Consider the following 21,254-nt stretch of genomic DNA (forward strand, 5'->3'; position numbering starts at 1 on the left):
ACATTATTCATGTCAGAGAAAAAAATTATTCCAGATGACTTTTTTTTTAAATGGGTAAATATACATAGTGCACTCTACATGCTGTTCCAATCAGGTCAGAGCCACATGACCTTAATAGATAATATGGCTTTTCTGAGAGAGCCTGTTCCAGTTTTGTACTGGGAAAAATATCCGTGTTCAAAACGAAAAAAAATATTTCATTTGTATTCCAGTAGTATGTAGATACCCCAAGGTTGGTTAAACTTAATTTAAGTATATACTTAGTTCATTTCTGTTCAATAAAGCACTTAAGCATGTGCTTAGCCTTAACTTCCATATGCTTAAGTGCTTGCTTGAATAGGAGAGTTTTCTGCTGCAGTGATTTTGATGTTCTGGTTCCCTGGTCTTGGTTTGTCTTTTTTAACACGCCTCTAGCATTTGCACAAAAGGGTCTGTCTTGACCCATTCTAGTTCAATCCTACTTGATCCCATGATGGCCTTTTCTTAAACTAAACCAATATATTTGTACAGTAAACATCACAATAATCTGGTCACCCTGCAGTATTCACAAATTATTACAGAGCAGCTCCACTTGTCTCATACCTTACTCATGCTGAATACCAGCTTATTCCATAAGCAATCCTATTGCCTTTAGTAGAATGATCTGCAGGGGGGTAAGGTGGAGCTCTTGAGACCACAATGGCTGAACTGGAGGAGCTAAAGGAAACAGAAGTACATGGATGAGACAGGGACAGACTAGAGTGGTCCCACCCTCAGTCTGACAGCCTCTCTGCAGTTAAAGAGGATGAAGGTCTCGGTGGAAGGAGCACATTAAGCTGAGCAGAAGGAAGCATATGTCGCTAATGTAATGTAATGACTATTTTTTAAAAGACTCCAGAGGCAATCCTGCCAATTCCAGGCTGGTGAGCCTATCTTCAGTACCAGGCAGATTGTTTGAAGCTGTAGTGAAGAACAAACGTGATAACTATGATATGTTTTAGAAGAGTCAACACAGCTTTTCTAAAGGTAAATCATGCCTCGCCAATCTATTAGAAGTCCTTGTGGCACCTTAGAGACTAACGAATTTATTTGGGCATAAGCTTTCGTGGGCTAAAACCCACTTCATCAGATACATGGAGTGGAAAACTGATGAAGTGGGTTTTAGCCCACGAAAGCTTATGCCCAAATAAATTCGTTAGTCTCTAAGGTGCCACAAGGACTCCTTGTTGTTTTTGCTAACACAGCTACCCCTCTGAAACAAGCCTTTGACAAGGTCTGTCGCCAAAGGCTCTTGAGCAAAGTAAGCAGTCATGGGATAAGAGGGAAGGCTCTCTTGCATCAGTAACAGGTTGAAAGACAGGAAACAAAGGATATGTCTACCTGGCAGTTAAACACCTGAGACCGGCCGGTGTCAGCTGACTCAGGCTTGCGGATGGGTCAAGCTATGGGGCTGTTTAATCGCAGTGTAGAGCAGGGGTTCTCAAACTGGGGGTCGGGATCCCTCAGTGGGCTGGGAGGTTATTACATGGGGGGAGGGGTCGCGAGCTGTCAGCCTCCATCCCAAACCCCGCTTTGCCTCCAGCATTTATAATGGTGTTAAATATATTTTAAAAAGTGTTTTTTGAGAACCATTGGTGTAGCGGTTCTGGTTCAGGCACTGAAAGTGGGGGGAAAGTCCCAGAGCCCAGTCCACGCCTCAACCCCTGCACAGCAATGAAACAGCCCTGTAGCCTGTTTCATTGCAGTGTAGACCTACTCAAAGTTTCAGGAACTCAGCTGGCTCTGGGTGCAGCTGCCTAGCAACCCAATGAGCTCAGCTGGACCCAGTAAACCCTCACTAAGCAACTGTGCTTCCTGATTGGACAGAAGGGCCAACAGATCACTATTTAAGCTTTGGAGCAACCGGTTGCTCAATGCATTCTACCTCTGTAGCTGTGCCAGACCTGCTTCCTGTACCAGCCCTTGCTCCAACCTTTTCCTGTCCCGCTCCAGTTCTAGTCCCTACCTTCCTCAGAACTCCTGGCTCCAACCACATTGGCTTTTCTCCAGCTCTGCCTGTTGATTCTTCTGCAACCAGTAGGCCAGACTCCTGTTCTAACCACTAGGTTGCACCACCTCCACCTCTGTGTGTGACATAAGGTAGGAATAAATGGTCAGTTTTCACAATGGAGAGAGGTAAATAGTGTGGTTCCCCCCCCCCCCCCCAAGGATCTCTATGAATATGTTGAACAGGGAGGTGGCAAAATTTGCAGACAATAAAAAAAATTACACATGATAGATAGTAAAGTCCAAAACTGACTGCCAAGAGTTACAAAGGGTTCTCATTAAATTGGGTGAAAAAAATGGCAGATGAAATTCTATGTTAAGTGCAATTTAATGGATATTGGAAAACATAATCCCAACTATATATACAAAATGATGGGGTCTAAATTAGCTATTACCACTCAAGAAAGAGATCTTGGAGTCATTGTGGATAGTTCTCTGAAAACATCCACTCAATGTGCAAAAGCAGTCAAAACAGAAGTTAGGAAAGGGATAAATAATAAAACAGAAAATATCATAATGTCACTATATTTGTCAAGGCTGGATCCCCACTTTGAACTTTAGGGTACAAATGTAGGGGCCTGCATGAAAAACTTCTAAGCTTAACTACCAGCTTAGCTCTGGTTCGGCTGCCACCATTTCAATAGATTCCCTCCCTGGGAAGCCTTGAAAAACCTTCACCAAATCCCTGGTGAAAACAAATCCAAACCCCTGGGATCTACAACAGGGAGAAATTAACCATCCCCCCTCCTTCCTCCCACCAACTCCTGGTAAATTAAGATCCAAACCCCTTGGATCTTAAAACAAGGAAAAATCAATTAGGTTTTTAAAAAGAAGGTTTTTAATTAAAGAAAAAGGTAAAAATCATCTCTGTATAATCAAACTTAAAGAGCTCAGAGGACTCCCCTCTAGTCTCTAGTAAAAGGTACATTTACAAGTTGAGAAAAACAAAGGAAAACTAACACGCCTTGCCTGGCTATTTACTTACTCTTGTCCCTTAACCCTTTACAGGGAAAAGGATTTTGGAGTCTCTGGCCAGGAGGGGTTTTATAGTACTGTACACAGGACAGCTATTACCCTTCCCTTTATAGTTATGACAGGGCTGGAACAGCTTCCATGTGAGGAGAGATTAAGAAGACTGGGACTGTTCATATTAGAAAAAAGATGACTAAGGAGGGATATGATAGAGATTGTGAAAGTGAAATGAATTATATTAAAGAAATAGAATGAATTAAAGAATGCTGTATGTACCTTTAAGTAGAAATGAGAAAAGCTGCAAGCCAGGGGGGCAGGAAAGCAGACATTAACTGCTTAACTTGCCACTTAAGGGCAATTGGTGAAGCATTAGTCTTAGATGGATAAGAGTTAACAAGGAAGCAGGATATGCATATTATGCTCCATGCATATTTTACAATTTTGCTCTCTCTGTCCCTTTGTTTAGTTCGCACCCTTTTATCTGTATAAATAAGACTGTTTGAATCTTGCATGGAGGCTCACATTATCTGAATGTATTAGCAGAGCGCTGTGCTAATAAAACAGAGTGGTCTGACAAACTATGAGTCCTGAGTCTAACTTTGACAATTTGGAGGTTCCACCGAGATGGCAACCGTCTTCACTGGGGCTGTGTGATTCCTGACCGTTTTTGTAGGACGACCGTGGTAGCCGGCACCTGGGCATTTGGCCCGAGCGGTCCTCCTCCTGAACGGAAGGGTGCACGACCACAGTGAGGTCCACGCCATCGAACCTGTTGGTTCCCACTCTGTTCTGGTAGGGATCCCGGGATCTGACATCAGGAATCTGGTCAGGTAATTATTTCTGTGTTTTGTCCGGACTGAGGACTGTTCTGTCTCTGTGTCTATCCGTCCTCCTGTGGAGTGTTTGAGTCTGGGTGCCATCTCCGTCCGGGGATCGGCCGACCAAGGGGTTCCTGTCCCCACGGTCTGAGTGAGTGAAATCTGCACAATCGCAGCCGCACCGCACCTTGGGTAAAACCCTTGGTGTGAAAGCAAGGGCGATTGAGTCAGTAGCCTGTGGGCTCCTTTTGTGTGTTGCACCGGGCATCGCTCTGACGAACCCGAATTTCCTTCTTGTGTGATTGGTGTGTGTAAAGTCCTCCTGTATTGGTAACCAGACGTCTAAGTCGGGACAGTTCCCTAAAGGAACGCCGGCTCAGTTTTAGGAAGGGTCCGGACTCCTGTAAATTTCTGGAAAAATGGTCTAGGCTAACTCAGGGAGATCCCAAAACTCAGTGGCCACTGTTAAAACCTTGGAACAAGGACCGAGTGGACATCTTAAAAAAAACGAACTCGGTCAGCCTAAAACTAAATTGGCTAAAGGAGAGGTTAATTGTTTCATGCAGTGGTGGGAAGAGGCAAATCGTAGGTGGACAAAATCAAAACTCACCTCTCTCAAATATTCAAATAATAAATTAAAAGCTTTATTAAAAGCCTCCTCTCCCACCACCAGACTGAGCGCTCCCCTTCACCCTGTTCTCTGACAAACAAACAAACAAACAAAAAAAAAACCAACAACCCCGGATCGATCCCAACTCCCTTCATACTCCCCTCTCATTGTAAAAAGGATAAAATGCCCCTTGTTCTGTTCCCCTTCGTTGTCTGTCTCAGAAACTGATTCTTTAGTGTTCCATTACCAATTCAGCAAGGAGGGTGGGCTCCTCAACTAGCCCCCACCCTTCCTGGGCCCTTTCCTTAAGCATTTCTTTCAAAATTGTGAAATGACCACAATATCACTCACAAAAATGGTTCATTGGAAAAAGCAGGATTGGGCCCAGACAAGCAGGCAAGCAACAGATAAAGAAACTAAAAAAAAAAAAAAACAGGTTGGAAGCCCTAAGGGCATAGTGTCAGGAGTAAGTGCAAGTATGAACCCCTGGAACAATACTTAAAATGGTGAAATCTGAGTTGATAAAGGTGTCATTTTGGGAAATAAACAAGTGATTTAAGGAAAGAGAGTGAAAAGTTAACTCTACAGAGACTAGAGAGAATTAAACAGTTAAACTTTGTGAAAATGTTAAAAAGGATCTTGTTAAAAGAATTCTTGGTTTCTTTGCAGCCATTCTAAAGGAAAAATGGGCCCTTTTCCAGAGGAATGTCTGTAAATAATCCAGGTAAAGAGACTATCTAATTAAAATAATTTGACTATGGACAATTGAGTCAAATTTGCTAAAAGAACATAGGGGGGGTTCTATTGGAACTTAACTGCCCCAAATGTATAAAGGTAATGTAATCTATGTACAGCTATGTAAAAACAAAGCAGTGTAAGAGGGATGTTAAGGGAGAGAAAATGTGTATGTATCTGTCTGTCTGTGGGAATATGTGAGGTTTGTAAAACTCCTGTTTTGTAAGTTTAAGATAAATTGGTTTGGTTTTGTTTATAATGCCACTAAAAATCCATTTGACTCTTTAATTCAAAGCTGCAAAACTGACAGACCTTTTTGCCAGACACAGGTAATCAGTGTTGGTTGACTTTGAGATCTGGTATTTAACCCTTAAGGGGTAACTTGATTCTTTACAAAATTTAAATGTTTTCAAATAAAGACCAAGTCATGACTGCAGCAGGACAGTCAAAATCAGAAAAATAGGGAGAGATTCTGGATTCTGTTTGTTTTTGTAACAAAATAGCAAATGAAAGTGTAGGAAAAGAATAAAATCAGTGGCCCTCTGAAGCAACAGCAGGGGTGAGGTGCACAAAACAAAAAGAAGAAATGTTAGAAACACTGAGCCTTAAAATGGCTTTGTGTAATCAGACTGTCACTTTGATAAGGGTAAATAAAACTCTGTAAGAACAAAAGAAACAGTTACACTTATGTAAAAATTAATATGGCTAAAGTTTTAAAAGTTAAAGTATAGAAGGAATGTGCAGACATGTGCAGTGTATATTATAGAGGGGGTAAAAGAAATGCAAACGAAACATGCTACTTAATTAAAATCCTATTCGGGCTCCAAAGGAGCCACAATAGACTGTGTTCTTTTTCAGCTCTATGTGTGTTTTGGAAGCAAGAGTTAAAAGTAATCAAAACTCTGGTAAAAGTTAATTGTGTTCCTTTTAAGACAGAGTCTCTGAGCTCTGCTAATGGTTTTGAATCCAAAAGCCAAGCCTGTGTGGATGCAAATTATCTAACTGATAAAGGAAGTGAGAGAACTGCCAGCACAAAGAAGTTGCAGATAAAGAACATACCTGGTCAGCAAACAAATGGTCTAAATAAAAGGCACGGTATAACAAGATACCTTTAATTAAAATAAATTTAATGTTACTACGTACCCCTGTAACAATGTATAGTGTGTATGATTTTTGAAGAAAAAAATCCTTTATGGTAATGATGCTTTTCAGCTGTTACCTGTGAACAAACTTAAAGCTTAATACAGCAGGAAAGACATTGTAACCTTGGTCTGCTGTAAAGGGAAAACTGAGGTACACCACCTCATGGATTTAATGACTGAACAGTGGGATAATTTCCCCATAACTCTTAAAAGATAGAAGCCATTAAAACCTGGCCTGCCTATAGAACAAAAACACAGGAAAATATGGAGGTAATTCCTCTTGTTTTGCCTGCAATCAGCAAGGGTATTTGTAAAAGAAAGGAATATTTTAAGCAATAATGAATGCCACCCCAAAAGGGGTAGAAAAAATATTATTTTTGTCTTTCTGGAAAAGCTAATATCAGCTACAGGACAACCTAATAAGAAACAAATAAAAGTGGGTATGCTTATCCATGCCTGTTGCTCCAAAGCCCTGTAGTAAAGACATCTCACTAGGATCCTGTATGTGGGATAAAATGAATAATGAGACCAAAGTACTGTATAGTGGGGCTATGTGTATGTGTTAATTCTTGGGGGGGAAAAGTGTTTTAAAAGAATGGAAGTGTTAGCAACCTTCCAATAGACAAATGTAAATGTAATGTAAGTACTGTGTTTACAAAAGATAAAAAGGTAATATAGTTCCTAAAAACAAACAAAAGGGCAATGTGGGAAACCAAACCATTCATATTATACATGCAAATGGCAGCATGTTAAGAATTGCCACTGCAGAAAGACATAACAGCTTACCATCGGTATAATGTATTTTCTGAATGGTCTCCCACAACTACTGGCGTACTAATGTTACTAACCCTAATTGGTTTTGATTTTAAATTGTATGTGTTTAATTGTAACGTTTAAAATGTGCTGTTGGATAAAACAAATGTATGCAAAGCTAGAGCCACAGGCCCAAATCACCTCCCAGTATTTTCTATTACGTGGACTAAATAAGAAGTGACACTGGCGATTAATAATCTTGGTGTCAAAAGGGGGATATGTAGGAGCAGGATCTTATAATGTCCCATAGGAATTAATGTATGATTTGATTTCATCCCTGTCAGCCACCCTTTTTGAATAGCAGAAAGGAATGACAGACCAGAACAATCCTTATGACTGATTATGGTCACCCTTTTGTTTTAGAATAAGTTATGTCTACTATGGTTTCCTATATGTATTACAAAGTAGGCCTCTAATTAAATATACATATTGTGTCTATGTTAAGTAGATTAGAGGAACATTGAAGGCCTGGGTCTCAATGTAAATTGTCTTGGTTATTGATTGTAAAACTTAACAAGGTTTAATTTGCAATGCCTTTTTTGCTCCATATAAAATACTACTGTTTGTATTCTCAATCTGTGTGAATAAGGAATGTATGCATCAGGAAAAGATAAGGTGTGAAGGCCATTGTTATAGCCAGAGTCAAGGAAGAAGGAGTAAAGAGACTTAAAGGACATCAAAAAAATCATCAGGTACTGCTTACTATCCAGATGGCTGTTAAACTGTCTGGCATCACAGCGTGCATACATGCTTCGCAGTGTAAGAAGGCACCCCCCAGCAAACCAATCACCTCAGGACCACGCAGAGTCAATTTTGACTCCAGAAAAAGATGTAGAGGAACAGCCTGCAATACCTTACCATCTACGCTCTCGTAAGGGTTGCCAGAAACAGACGAGGACCTAAAGCAAGGCCCAAAAAGAAGCAGTAGTGAGCCTAGCGCCTGCTGCCTGGTGGATGTAAAACCGTGACTGCGGTTCCCTCAGTTGAGGTTGTCAGAACCGGAAGGGCCTTGCCTGCAACATGTGCCTCTGGTGGCGCCTGTTCCTCAGCTGCTGGTGTCTTAAGGTCTGGGGAGTCCACAATGACAATTCTTTTATCCAGCAGCAAGTGTGGATAGCTCAGACTCTTAATATTTCTAATTGCTGGGTCTGCAGCCACATCCCAGCCCACTCTCAAGCTGGTGTTCCTGTCCTGGCAATCCCACTCAATTCCCCAGACCTCACTGGAGGACCTCGTCCGTTTAACAGAACATGGAACAATAATGACACTTGGGAAGCAGTGGGAATAAATGTATCTAAATGGATAAGTGTGGTGGAGGGAAAAGGTCATTGGTGTTGGGTGTGTAATGGGACAGGGCTGGATCTGGGAAAAAGTCATTGCCTTCAGCATATTGTGGTCAATGGTGTATGGGATTATTCAAACAAAACTAATGAGTTGTGGGCCGGGTATGGGGATATGAATTTTTTTCTCAACCTGGGATCAAACAGAAAAATCAAGCTCATGTTCCCCCTACAGTAACCTTAGTGAAAACAATACAGTCTTTCAATGCCATGCAAATAACACCACTCCTCGTAAGGAGAATTACCCTGTGCCCTTCGGAGGATATTACTCCTCCTTTGTAGGCACCTATGTGACAAATGGGTGCAACCGACCCTTCCCAGCCTTAATAGGCCATCATTGGGTTTGTGGAACCAAAGCTTATACTGTGTTACCAGCTAACTGGTCAGGTATCTGTTATCCCGCCTGACTCTTCCCACAATTCCGAGTGCTAGGGTCCTTCCCACGAGAACGCCTCCGTAATTTCAGGCGAAGAAGAAGGGACTTATCAGATGCCCAATGGTATGTAAATAACATAAGCCCCTTGACCTGGGAAGAGGCCATTGGCGGTTCCCTTATCCCACTTGGGGGAGTAATACACCATGCAAAAAGGCTCCTAAGATTACAAGCAGTAGTTGAAATAATGGCAAAAGAAACCGGAGAGAGTTTAAAGACCCTGGCCAAAGAAACAGGGGTGATCCGACAGATGGCCCTCCAAAACCGTCAGGCATTGGACATAGTGCTGGCGGCCAAAGGAGGGACCTGTGCTCTCATTGGAAAGAATGTTGTGTGTTCATACCTGACGACACCAATGAGGTAATAGATCGTGCTAGTCACTTAGAACAAATTGCACATCTTCCCCATGAAGAGCCAAGTTCTTTATGGAAGTGGCTAAGTAACCTATTCAATTTCTCTGGCACAGGAAACTGGTTGTTTCAGGGAGCCCTGACTATCCTGTTTGGAATCCTAATGATTTTTGTATGTTTTCAGTTAATCTCCTGTTGTATCCAGAATTGTGTAAGGTATGCCACCCAGGTGACTACCCCAAAACAGAGTGCTAATATGATGATGTTAAATATCACTGATGAACGAAGAGATAAAGAACTATTAATATGTGGAACCCAGTAATTGTTGGTCTTTGCGTAAGCTTGACCAAAAGGAGGGATTGTGAAAGTGGAATGAATTAAAGAATGCTGTATGTACCTTTAAGTAGAAATGAGAAAAGCTGCAAGCCAGGGGGGCAGGAAAGCAGACATTAACTGCTTAACTTGCCACTTAAGGGCAATTGGTCTTAGATGGATAAGAGTTAACAATATGCATATTATGCTCCATGCATATTTTACAATTTTGCTCTCTCTGTCCCTTTGTTTAGTTCGCACCCTTTTATCTGTATAAATAAGACTGTTTGAATCTTGCATGGAGGCTCACATTATCTGAATGTATTAGCAGAGCGCTGTGCTAATAAAACAGAGTGGTCTGACAAACTATGAGTCCTGAGTCTAACTTTGACAATTTCTATAAAATCATGAATGGTGTGGAGAGAACTAGGGGTCACCCAGTGAAATTAATAGGAAGCACATTTTAAAACAACCATAAGAAAGTACAGTAGAACCTCAGAGTTACAAATTGACCAGTTAACCACACACCACCTTTGGAACAGGAAGAACACAATCAGACAGCAGCAGAGACAAGTACAGTACAGTGTTAAACATAACTACTAAAATAATAAAGGGAAAGCAGCATTTTACATCTGCATAGTAAAGTTTCAAAGCTGTAAACTTTTGAAAGAACAACCATAGTACATCTTCATACAATGCACAGTCCTCAGTTAACAATTGCTCAGCATGGGAGTAGGAGAAATTGCTATGTGCTAGCAAAAGGTATCAAATTAAAACATCCTGAAAAGTGAAAGCAGTTGGGGGATATCACCCTCACTTTAATACTGGATTTTTCAAATGGGCAGCCCATGGAAATTCCCTGAGCATTATAAAAATGAAAAGCAACTCAGATGACTTTGAGGAGTCCTTGTGGCACCTTAGAGACTAACAAATTTATTTGGACAAGCTAACACGGCTACCACTCTGAAACCTGTCACATGACTTTGATCACTTATCATTTATGAGGAAAATGCCTTGGTAACTGTAGAAAGAAAGTTTTCCTCTCTGATTTTTTTTTTTAAAAGCTGACCCATATTGTTTGTGGTAATTAAATCAAAGTTCTACATTTAAATATCAGTCTCAGTATTGTGCTACATGAGTATCTGAAATTGGATTTAAAGCTTTGGATACAGAAAATGTAGAAAATTCAGTATTAGTGGATAATAACTAAAGCAAGCCAATCTATTTTAAAAACTAACCTGCTCCAACAATCCACCATGGCAGGGATAGGCAACCTTTCAGAAGTGGTGTGCGCATGCGGGGTAATACATTTTAACGTTCTTAGAAGGGGGGGGGGGGGGGTCTCTCTCTATAAGTCTATATTATAAACGTTTAATGGGGTTCTGTTTGCTCTCCCGTTGACTATCTATAAAAGAGAAAGTTTACTGCTGGGATTTTCCAAAGAGCCCATGGTGAAAGGCCAGCTGTTGAGTAATTAAAGCACATGCATAAATGCATTCTGACAGCTACTTTGCAAAACTTAAGTGTGCACATTAAGGGCTCATGACATCACATACTGAATGTGCTTGCTAGGCAGTTTTCCGCTTGCCTTGGGGGGGGGGGGGGGGGGGGGGGGGTCCCTGCTGCAACTTGTTTGTGGTTCCATGGTCTTCCAGGCTAAAGTCTCATTGCCATAATTTCATACATTCTCTTGCTGAAACCAGTCCCACAGGAGGAGCAGCAGCACATCCAATGTTGTTAGAAGCCCTGGCTAGAGATCTTTTTGACAGTCTGGTATCATCTGCATTTAATAAAATAAAAAAAAAAAAATTGATCTGAGACTATCACCAGCTATTATAGGTGAGGTCAAGTTGCCTGAACAGGACAAGGACAGCCTACATAGGGACAAAACAAATCAATAAACAGGCTGTAGGACCCTCACTGCAGGCATAAGAGGTTACACCACAGGGGGCTGCCCATTTATAACTGGAGCTAGGATTCTTTGCTTGCCAAGAGACAGCAGGAATGCCTTAAGACAGGCTTCCTGCTTCTTATCACCTTTGGAATTGTTGGCTAGCTATTCTTCAAACTTGGATTTGCCTCCCACTTTTTATCTCGCTTAAGCAACTGTGGCAGAACTCCCTGTAGCAGTTTTTTCTGCCACTGCAAGACTCAGACAAAACAGAGGATGAATGCTAATCCTACTCCTGCTAGAGTAGAGTAGATTGCAGAGGACCCTGATGTATTCTTAGATGCTTCCTGGAAACCTGGTGAAGACAATCAAATGAATCCACATGAATAGAAAAGAATAAAAGCAAATCCCCTCCCCCCTTTCTAGCAGCTTAAACTCCGCCTCCAGGCTGTCTGGCACCTGCATGTACCATGAGAGGATACCCCAACCACCATCTGGAACGGACTGTTTGTAAAAGAGAACTACATCTATTCATGGAGGGTAGGTCCATTAATGAATGAAAGCAGTCCCTTTGGGGGAGGGGTTTGAAAAGCTCCCCCAAAAAAACAAAACGACATAAGGGGTCTGTAACTAATCCCCGTGGCGAGGCGGCAAACCACCCCAGGCTCTAGCGTCTCCCTGCCCGCCCTGCATTATGCAGGGGAGGGCACCGGCAGCTTGGGGGGGGGGAGAAGGAATTGGTTACCTTCCCTTCATCTGTGGCGCCGCGCTCCGAGCTCTCGGAGGCCCGGTGGGACACGCGCCACTGACGCCGCTCCGGCTCCTACCTTGCTCTGGATGCTGGAGCAGCCGCCGCTCTCCCGCGCGGAAGCCGCTTCCGGATTTGTACCCCGCCGGCGCCTCCCCATTGGCCGGGGAGTCGCCCAATGGGACGCGGTTCCCAAATGCGCATGCGCCGGGCAGATGGCTGAGCGCCGCGTCACGTGGCCTCGACCCCTGGAGCTACAGCGCGAGCCCTCGCTCCCAGCCCAGGCGCTTATGAAGGCTGCCCCCCCCCCCCCGCGTTGGAAAGGAGCAGGAACCAGGCCTCTGTCCCCTTCTTTTATTACCCCCTAACCACTGAACTTGTACAAAGAGCAGTGGGAAGGAGAACCCAGCCATCGCCCTTCACCTTGCTGTGACACCCGAAGGTGGAGATGGGGACAGCGCCAGGTGCAGGTTGCTCAGTAAACAAGTGGGAGGGTGTTTATTACACACCAAGAGCAGGGCGCCTCCCAGGACCAGCGCCTGCACCCTCACATTCCCCTGGGGCAGGAGGCACCTCATTACCACCACCCCTGAGGAAGTCTGCTACACACCCGGGAAGAGCTAGGTACACACACCCACTCCAGTGCCACTGAACGCTTCCCCAAATAAACAATACGTATTACTGGCTTGTAAGATTCGATTCAACTCAGGACCGACACTTGGCTAAACCACAGGGGCTGAGATTACAGAAAATGAGGATAACATTACTAACAAAGGAACAGAGTTTAATAGGAACGTTGGAAACAAGTCATTACCTAAACAGCCAAAATCATAGCTTGCTTTCTAGACACAAACGATCATGTTAACCTCCTGGCTGATGACGTTTCTCTCATCCAAAGTCTGCTGCACGGTTTTCAACCGAGGCTGCCTGCGACCCACGCCGTCCGTTTGCCTGCTAGGTGCAGGATGAAGGGGGGGCCTTCTGTATATACCCCCCCAACGTTCATTGTCTTTACTCCAAGGCAGGATAATCCCCCAGGGCTTGTTTTCGCCTGCCTGCTCTTTTTCTGTAGAGTTCACATCTCTTCATATGTAAACAGGCATGCATTCTGTTATTTTACAATGCTACATTTACATCCAAACAGATGCATAGGCCTTACAGAGTTTAAACACATTTTCCAATATATACACACACAACTCCTTACATAGTATCTGTACAACATTGGACCACAATATTAATGACTAGTGTGTCCCCGGCATTCAGGTGAGACCTCACTGGAGATGATTTGGGAGAACCAGGCTGTTCATAAGAAACTCAGATGGTTTCTGTACCCCCACCCCCGCCAGTTGCAATTAACATCTTCTTTGCCAGCGGTCTGGTGTCCGTGACACGAGAGTCAACACGAGAATTTGTGACTAGCCACTGAGTCCTTCGGTAACCCATCAAACAAGTAACCCCCAGTCCCAGGAGGTGGATTGCGGCGGCCCTGGGATTGCTCTGTGTTGTAACCGGAAGGCAGGCCGAACTGAATGTCCAGGCAACGCAAAGGAGGTAATCTACATGTTGCGATAGTACCGCTTGGCCTGTGACATAAACAGATAGGTCACTTGTCAAAAATCCAAATACATTTCTATTTTGCCCCGGTACAAATTACAAAGGTACCTTCCGGGGTCAGTACCTAGAATACTAGTATCCAAAACAAGGAGAATGGAAGGTATAGAACAAGTTACTCCTGAGGACATTCTGCACCAAAAGAATAAAAATTCTGTACCCAGTATTTTAAAAATCTGCAAAATTCATTTGTCAAATAAATATAGAGGCTCCAGCATGGCATTGGGGAGCACAGGCCACTGGCTTCGTACAGATGGGAGATCACTGTACGGCTCCCCCCGGGACTCAGCGGTGAGGCTGCACCCAACCCTGACACAGTGCAAGGACAGAGCCTGGCCCAGAAACAGCCCAGAGCCCTGCCTGGTGCATCAGCTGTGGGCAGGCAGGCTCAGCAAGGCAGGGTCCAAGTCTAGAGGGACTGGGGGAGGAGGGCAATCCAGGTGCAGGCGGCTCAGTGGGGGATCCAGCTGCAGGGAGGGGGTGACACCTGGCTACACAGGGGCTTGTTGGAGGGTTCGGGGTGCAACAGTAATGGGAGATTCTGGGGCGGGGGGGTTTCCAGGTGAACGTGGTTGGGGCTCAGCGGAAGTGGGAGTCTGGCTGTGGGGGATAGAGCTCGGAAGGGGGGGGGCTGAGTGTGGGGAGAAATGAGTGGAGGGGTCCAGATGCTGCGTTAGTGGGGCGCATCAGGGGGTTCTGAGTGCAGGGGGTTAGGCTAGGTGGGAGAGTCTGGGTATGAGGGGGCCTGGGGTTGGGCACAGGGGGAGCAGCTCTCTCTATAGTGATCCCTCCCCTTGCAGCTGAAGAGCGATGGGTGCAGGAAGTGCAGGAGTAGGGGTGCTGGGATGTGCACGCGACACTTCCTACAGCTGGGGGAGAAATCTGGGGGTGGGTCTGACACAACCCCAGATGCCGTACAGGGGAAGAGGAAGTCCCATCCTCCCTGGCCCAGATGGGACTAGCAGCTGAGCCCAGCACATGGTAGAAGCTACCAGCCAGGACTTCCCCAGTCCTGACCCGTGGCCCACAATGATTTACCTCTCTGCCGGCTGCCCTGAACACCAAAATGTACTGCTGGAAGGCTGCATGATCACGCTTGTGGCGTCTTTAACTACAAAGAGAGGGGTTTTTTTAAAGTACAAGTTATAATCAGAAATGGTTACAAGACAATCATAAAACGCTTCTTAGTTCTCAACTTAAACTAGACATGGTTCAAGCTGAAATTCTTACTGCAGATTTTCAGTAGCATTGCTGACCAAATTACAGGGCAGGATCTGCTCCTGAGGTCTAGTGGCTGTTTTCTTTTGTCTGCTTAGGTGAAAGAGAGAGATGGACAAGAAGAGATAACTTGGGATGTTTTTGCCCCTTTTATAGCTCAGTCACCCTTTGGAAACCGTGTTCCTGGGCGTGACCAGTGGTGAGCCAGAGCTGGTTCACAAGAACCGGTTGTAAATTTAGAAGCCGGTGTAGAACCCGTTCCTAAAGGGGCGAGCAGGTGAGCAAACTCTGGCCCGCGGGACCGTCCTGCCCAGCTCACCTGAGCTCCCAGTTGGGGAGGCTCCCCTGGCCCCTCCCCCACGCAGAACCCAAGTGCGCTGCGCTGCCAGCACCAGTGCTCTGGGCAGCTCTGCAGCTCCTGCCGCTTTGAGCGGCATGGTATGGGGGTGGGGCTGCGAGCTCCAGCGGGCTGCGTGGCATCCATACACGCTGCCCTGAGCAGCATGGTAAGGAGGGCCGGGCCGGGGCTGGGAGGAGGGGTTGGATAAGGGGCAGGGAGCAGTTGGAGGAGGCGGAGGTTCGGGGGGGGGGGCGCGGTCAGGGGATGGGGAACGGGAGGGGTTGGGTAGGCGTGGGAGTTCCGGGGGTCTGTTGGGGTGGTGGTGGATGAGGTCGGGGCAGTCGGGGGACAGGAAGCGGGGCGACTTGGATAGGGGGTGGGGTCCTGGAGGGCAGTTAGGGTGCGGGGTCTCGAGAGGGGGTGGTCAGGGGACAAGGGGGGGGCGGGGTTGATGGGTTGCGGGTTCTGAGGGGAACAGTTGGGGGCAGGACGTGGGCTGGGATCGGATGGGGCGGGGGAGACAGGCACGTGGAGCTTGTACTCACCGTGCGGTTCCCTACTGGGTCTTCGGCGGTGGCGGGGGGGGTCTTCACTTGTTCCGGGTGAAGTACCTGCCGCCGAAAACCCAGAGCGAGTGAAGACCCCCTCCGCCGCCAAAGTGCCGCCGGGGACCCGATGGGGAACCGGTTCTTAGGATTTTGGGAGCTCATCACTGGGCATGACCTCTGGTTAAAAGCGCTTTCCAGCTGAGAGCAAGGAGACACAGAGTTTGGGGGGGGGAAAGGTTTCATACTGTCATTTGCCAAGATCAGATCTGTGTTTTCCTGCCCTGCTTCCTTGCCAAAGAATGACCACTTGATCAGGGCCGGATTAACTCTCCTGTGGGCCCGGGGCTATTAGATTTTTGTGGGGCCCCTAAGGGTTTGGAGTGGGGGAGTGGGCCCCGGGCTGGGGCAGGAGATCGGGGTGCAGGCTCCAGCCGGGAGACGCTTACCTCGGGCAGCTCCTGGCGTACCCAGCCAATGGGAGCTGCTGAGGGCAGCGCAAAGAGATTCCCTGAACGCCCCTCACCTGGATGCCGCAAGGGCACATTGGCGAGCCGGCACTCGCAGCTCCAGGCCTGAATGGGGGTGCTAAGGCTCAGGGACTGGTGTCCGGCCCACGGCGTGGAGACTTACCGCAGGCCGGATGAAAAGAAGCAGTGGGCTACAAAGATTTTTACAATAGTGTGTCAGATGTGAATACGGGGGTGCGTTCTGTCATGGTATCTTATTGAACTTTTCTTCCTGTACTATGCCATTATTGACTTTCCACAATAAACCTGACTGATATTGGTTATTTGAGCTCTTCTATATATTTCATAACAAACCAAAGCATATCCAAGCAATTGACGCTATCATTTATCGACACTGCCCACCAGCCACATAGGCTTTTAATTATAGGCAGGTTCCTTCTTTAAAAAGCTCATCGTGAATAGACCAGACCCTGGCACCTCTTAAAGAAGCCGGCCACCCTGGGACATTGGCCTTAAATGGTTGGTACATTCACTGCTGAAGTAAACCCGGTCTTTGCTTCTCCCCACCCCTTTGCCCTTAAATAAGGGCCGCAGTCTCCTCTGGCACTTGATACCACTTTGAAGGGAAGGAGATATGCCTTGGTCTCAGCGTCTCTCTTCATGCAGAATTATTTCTGTGAATTAAAAATGCCCCCAAAAGATATGGAAATACCGACAGGGTTACAAACGTGTTGTGAGAATTCAACAAAGCGGCCTGGTCCCCGAATGGCTCATGGAGAGACCAGGCTATACTGTGGTCAATGGTGCGCCAATTAGACCCGTGAAACCAGAATGACCCAATGGGGAGAGACAGGGTAGGGGGATATCTGGTCTGAAGTGGAGTCAGTGGGGTTACACAGCAGGAGAGGAGACAGCGACAGCCAGGAGGCGGCGCAGCTGGGCCGCTTGGGATCATTGTTGTGTCGGCTACAGTGGCACCGACCAAAATCAGGGCCCACTTATGGCATGGGCATTATTAGCAGTATTATGGTAGCACATAGAAGCCCCAAACCAAGATGGAGACCCTATGACATGCACATTACAGTAGCACCTGAGGGTGGGGGCCATTAGGAAGTGCACATTATCAGCAGCACAACAATAGCACCTATGGGCTCCCCTTCTTTATAGTGCCTGGGGGGCACCCCCTGTATGGGAGCACCTGTCCCTGAACAAAGTGCACATTATCCAGGGATGTGCAGAAATTTAACTATGACCCCTTTTTGGGGGGGCACTGTGCTCCCTTTTCCCCCCGCTCTGCTGCTCTGGCAGGGGCTTGCTCCTCCCTCTCTCTCTTCCTCTCCACCCCCCACCCCGGCTCCAGCAGGAGCTCGCTCTCCCCACCATTGCAGCCTCAGGGCTGGAGGAGTTCAGTGTCCCCGACAATTATTGGGGAGGGGAAGTGCCTCTGCTTGTCCCCCCTTTTGCACGCCCCGACATTATCACACCACCTGGGAAGTGTCCCAGTATGAAGTACACATTATCAGCGGCATTATAGTAACAGCTTCCCCTTTTTATAGAGCACATTGTCAGCAGCATTATGGTAGCGCCAGAGGGCGAAAGGGGAATTTTGAGGTAAACCTGAACAGCAACATTATGCTAACTTCTTTGGCCCCTGTGGTTTGCTGTTACTTGGGTCTGTGCTGAACTATTTCCATCTGGCGCAATCCGAGTTACTCATGGTGAACACACAGAGTCCTGTTCCTTGAGGGAATCAAACCACCCAGGCGCTTTACTTGCTCTGAAACCCAAGCCTGCTTCTCCGGCCCGCCCCCTGCCCAAAGGAGCTGTTTCTCTGCTTCCTTCCAGGGGCCTGGCTTTCTTTACTGTCTGCCAACTTTCTGCCTAGAACACAGCCTGTCCCTCAGCCTTTGCGTCTACAACCGGTCCCAGAGACACCCCTGAGCTTCTGATCGGCTGTGCCATACAGCCCGATGTCTCGGGTGGTGGCTCCCCATTGCTCACAGCTATCTCTACACAAAGGGACATTTAATTGCTCTTTCAGCTTAGCTAGAAAGAAAAGCTCTTCACACACTCAGGTCTGTGACTGATCTATAGACAAAGAGCCATTATCACCATCCAGCATAACAACAGTTCATGGCCACATATTCTGGAATGGGGCACAGGGCTGTTTATACAGGGACCTCCCTTGCCTGGTGCTGAGATGCAGCCAAATCTGGGGTGGGGAGCGGGAGCTGTTTATGCAGGGATCCCCATTTATAATTTAACCCTTGGGAACTGCACAGCAGGCAAAGCAAGAGGAGTTTAACCACAGTAACTTTTACACTCAATGCACACAAGAGTCACAGATATTCAGATAAAACAAGCAAAGCCTATATCACTCTCCCACTCCCTCCCTGTCTCTGCTCACCTCCCGGTCTTGCTTTTAGGGACTTGAGAGTCCACAGAGTGGTAGTTCTGCTGGCATTGTCAGGCGATGCTCAGCTGATGTACCAGGCCTTGCATTTCCAGGAGCTATTGAAACATTTCAATTCTGTGGACCAGGCCTCATCTGGAATCCTAGGGTCCCAAATAGGAATCCTAACTAAGACAGAGTAGGACAACTACAATGCTCAGGGAAACCGCCCATGACTCTTCCGAGAGGAGACTGGAAGAGTTTGGCTTGTTTGGCCTAAAACGAAGGGATGTGGTTGCTCCCTGTAGGTACACCAGGGAAAGGAAAGAGCCAGTGAAGCTAAAGGACAATGCTGGCCCAAAAGCCAAGGGGGATAAACTCACCAGGGATCAGCTGAGGCTGGAAATGAGAAGACTGTTCCCATCCACAAGCGGAGGGGGGGAAGGATCTGGAAAACCCCAAACTAGCTGCAAGCTGGAGCAGTTTCTGAAGGGAATTCTCTGTCATAGCCCTCCCTATAAGAAGAAGCCCGGCCTAGAGCCAGCCCTTAAGTAAACTTCCGGGTCAGGCTTTACCCACTGATCAGCTGCAGGTGGTGCACCTCCCTGTCCACCTGGAGATGACAGCCTGGCTCCTCTTCCCACTAAGGCATCCACAGCTGATGATGATTGTGGTGTCAGCCCTTACAATGAGCTGCCCTGGGTCTCTGCTGACAGCTCAAGGTTCTCCTGATCACAGGCTTTGAGATCTATGTCATCTGGCCCCCTGCCTGACCCAGGCCCTGAATTAATCCCTGCTGGAACCAGAACAAATCTCTTAGGAAAACATCCCATCTTGATTTAAACCTGGCCAGAGCTGGAGAATGCACCACAGCTCATGGCGGGAGCTGTAAACCAGGATGCCTGCACTCGATCCCCAGCACTGGGGGGGGATTGGGGGCTAGTCAGGGGCTAGAAGTCAGGACTCCCAGGGCATGGACGGGGGGGGGGGAAGAGGGCAAGAGAAGAGGGGATTTAGCACAGCCCAGGATGTTCTCTCCCCTTAATGTCCTGGGATCTGCCAGTCAAAAGGACCTATGTCCCAGCCATCTGCTCGGCAATAAGGCAGATCGCTGCCCCTCCCCCCCCCCCCCCCCCCCCCCCCCCAGCCTGGGCACTGACCCACAAGGCCCTCTCCTGCTTGCCTGAGGCTCCCCCTCCTATAACATTCTCCCACCCTGCTCCTGTTCTTGTTCAGGATGCACATTGCCCGGGCCACCTTCAAGGTCTGGGCCTTCAATGTGCGCTGCTTTGGAGAGGCCAAGTGGCCAATGCACAGGTGATAAGAGCACTGATTGAGGCGCTTGCTGGGGGATGGTTCTGAGAGTGGCCTGGCTCCACAGGGGAGTTTTAGGGACCAGCCTGGCTCTGCAGGGATGTGGGAAGAGGGGTGGGTCTGTCATGGGCTCTGCCCGGAGCCAGTGCGGTACCTGGCTGCCCACGCCCCCCTGCTCAGCGTGCGTCTCTACACAGCCTGGTGCTCTGTGACATTGCCATGGTGCAGCCGGACGGAGACACCACAGGAGAGGCTGTCCTGGCCCTAGCGAAGGAACTGACCGGGTACCTGGCCCAGCCAGGTTCTCACAGGGGGATGGGTCTCGTGCAGTGGGTCTCAAACTTTTGTCCCGGTGACCCCTTTCACGTAGCAAGCCTCCGAGTTCGACCCCCCTTATAAGTTAAAAACACTTAACACCATTATACATGCTGGAGGCGTAGCGGGGTTTGGGGTGGAGGCTGGCAGCTCGTGACCCACCATGCAATAACCTTGCAATCCCCTGAAGGGTCCTGACCCCCAGTTTGAGAACCCCTGGTCTAGTGGCCTAGAGAGCAGGGGAGCTGGGTGCTATCGCTGGCTCGGGTGGGGAAAGGCAGGGGCTGAATGAGGTGACGTTCACAGCTCTTTCCCTGGGCAGGTACAACCTGTGCCGTCGCTACGCCCAGTTGGGGAGCCAGAGACTTGGGTACAGGACCTACAAGGAGCAGATCATTTTGTGTATCAGTAAATTTCCCCCAAAGCACCCCTCAGTGTCAGGGTGCCGTGTCCCATTCCCCGCCCCCTTGAGCCAGCCAGTCTCCCTGCTTGGGGTCTGGATTGAAGCTGGTGTCCCCTACAGAGGAAAGGCCCCGTGTCCCATTTCCCACCCCCCCCACCCCCCCCACACACACACACTCCCGAGCCAACCAGTCTGCCTCCCTGCCCTGGGGCCGGATCAGAGCTAACACTCGTGCAGACCGTCATGCTCTGGGCTGGCTGTGATCCCACTCTCCTGGAAGGTCAGACATGGTGTCGGTCACCAAGTGGTGCCAGTTTGGGTATGAGGAGGCCGGAGAAGCTGGGGACTTTGCTAAGAGGCCCTTTGCTGCCAGATTCCAGGCATCCAACACAAGTGGGACCCCTGGTGACCTCCCTGCTGCCCTCTTCAGTGCCAACGGGTGCCTCTGCTGCTCCCC

General features: G+C 47.6%; 2 long non-coding RNA genes across 3 annotated transcripts in view; both read right to left on the reverse strand.

The window, feature by feature from the left end:
• The window catches only part of LOC112059564 (uncharacterized), a 28,578-nt gene extending 16,257 nt beyond the window's left edge, over nucleotides 1-12,321 (reverse strand). Inside the window, exons 1-3 of one of the 2 annotated variants that reach the window (XR_010598611.1) lie at nucleotides 10,789-10,906; nucleotides 1,985-2,102; nucleotides 583-696 (exon numbers count right to left, since the gene is read on the reverse strand). This is a non-coding gene — a long non-coding RNA (uncharacterized LOC112059564). Of the gene's footprint in view, nucleotides 1-582; nucleotides 697-1,984; nucleotides 2,103-10,788; nucleotides 10,907-12,186 lie in introns of those variants that run through there. The other variant, XR_010598610.1, reaches the window with a different exon arrangement.
• Nucleotides 12,322-12,652: 331 nt separating this feature from the next.
• On the reverse strand, nucleotides 12,653-19,315 carry LOC135981130 (uncharacterized). The gene is made up of 3 exons (XR_010598092.1): nucleotides 19,149-19,315; nucleotides 14,839-14,911; nucleotides 12,653-13,772 (listed from the first exon to the last, which is right to left on the reverse strand). It is a non-coding gene; the product is annotated as an uncharacterized LOC135981130 (long non-coding RNA).
• Between the last annotated feature and the right edge of the window lie 1,939 nt (nucleotides 19,316-21,254).

This window comes from Chrysemys picta, chromosome 2 (genome assembly GCF_011386835.1).
Source record: "Chrysemys picta bellii isolate R12L10 chromosome 2, ASM1138683v2, whole genome shotgun sequence".
Taxonomy (NCBI): Eukaryota; Metazoa; Chordata; order Testudines; family Emydidae; genus Chrysemys; species Chrysemys picta.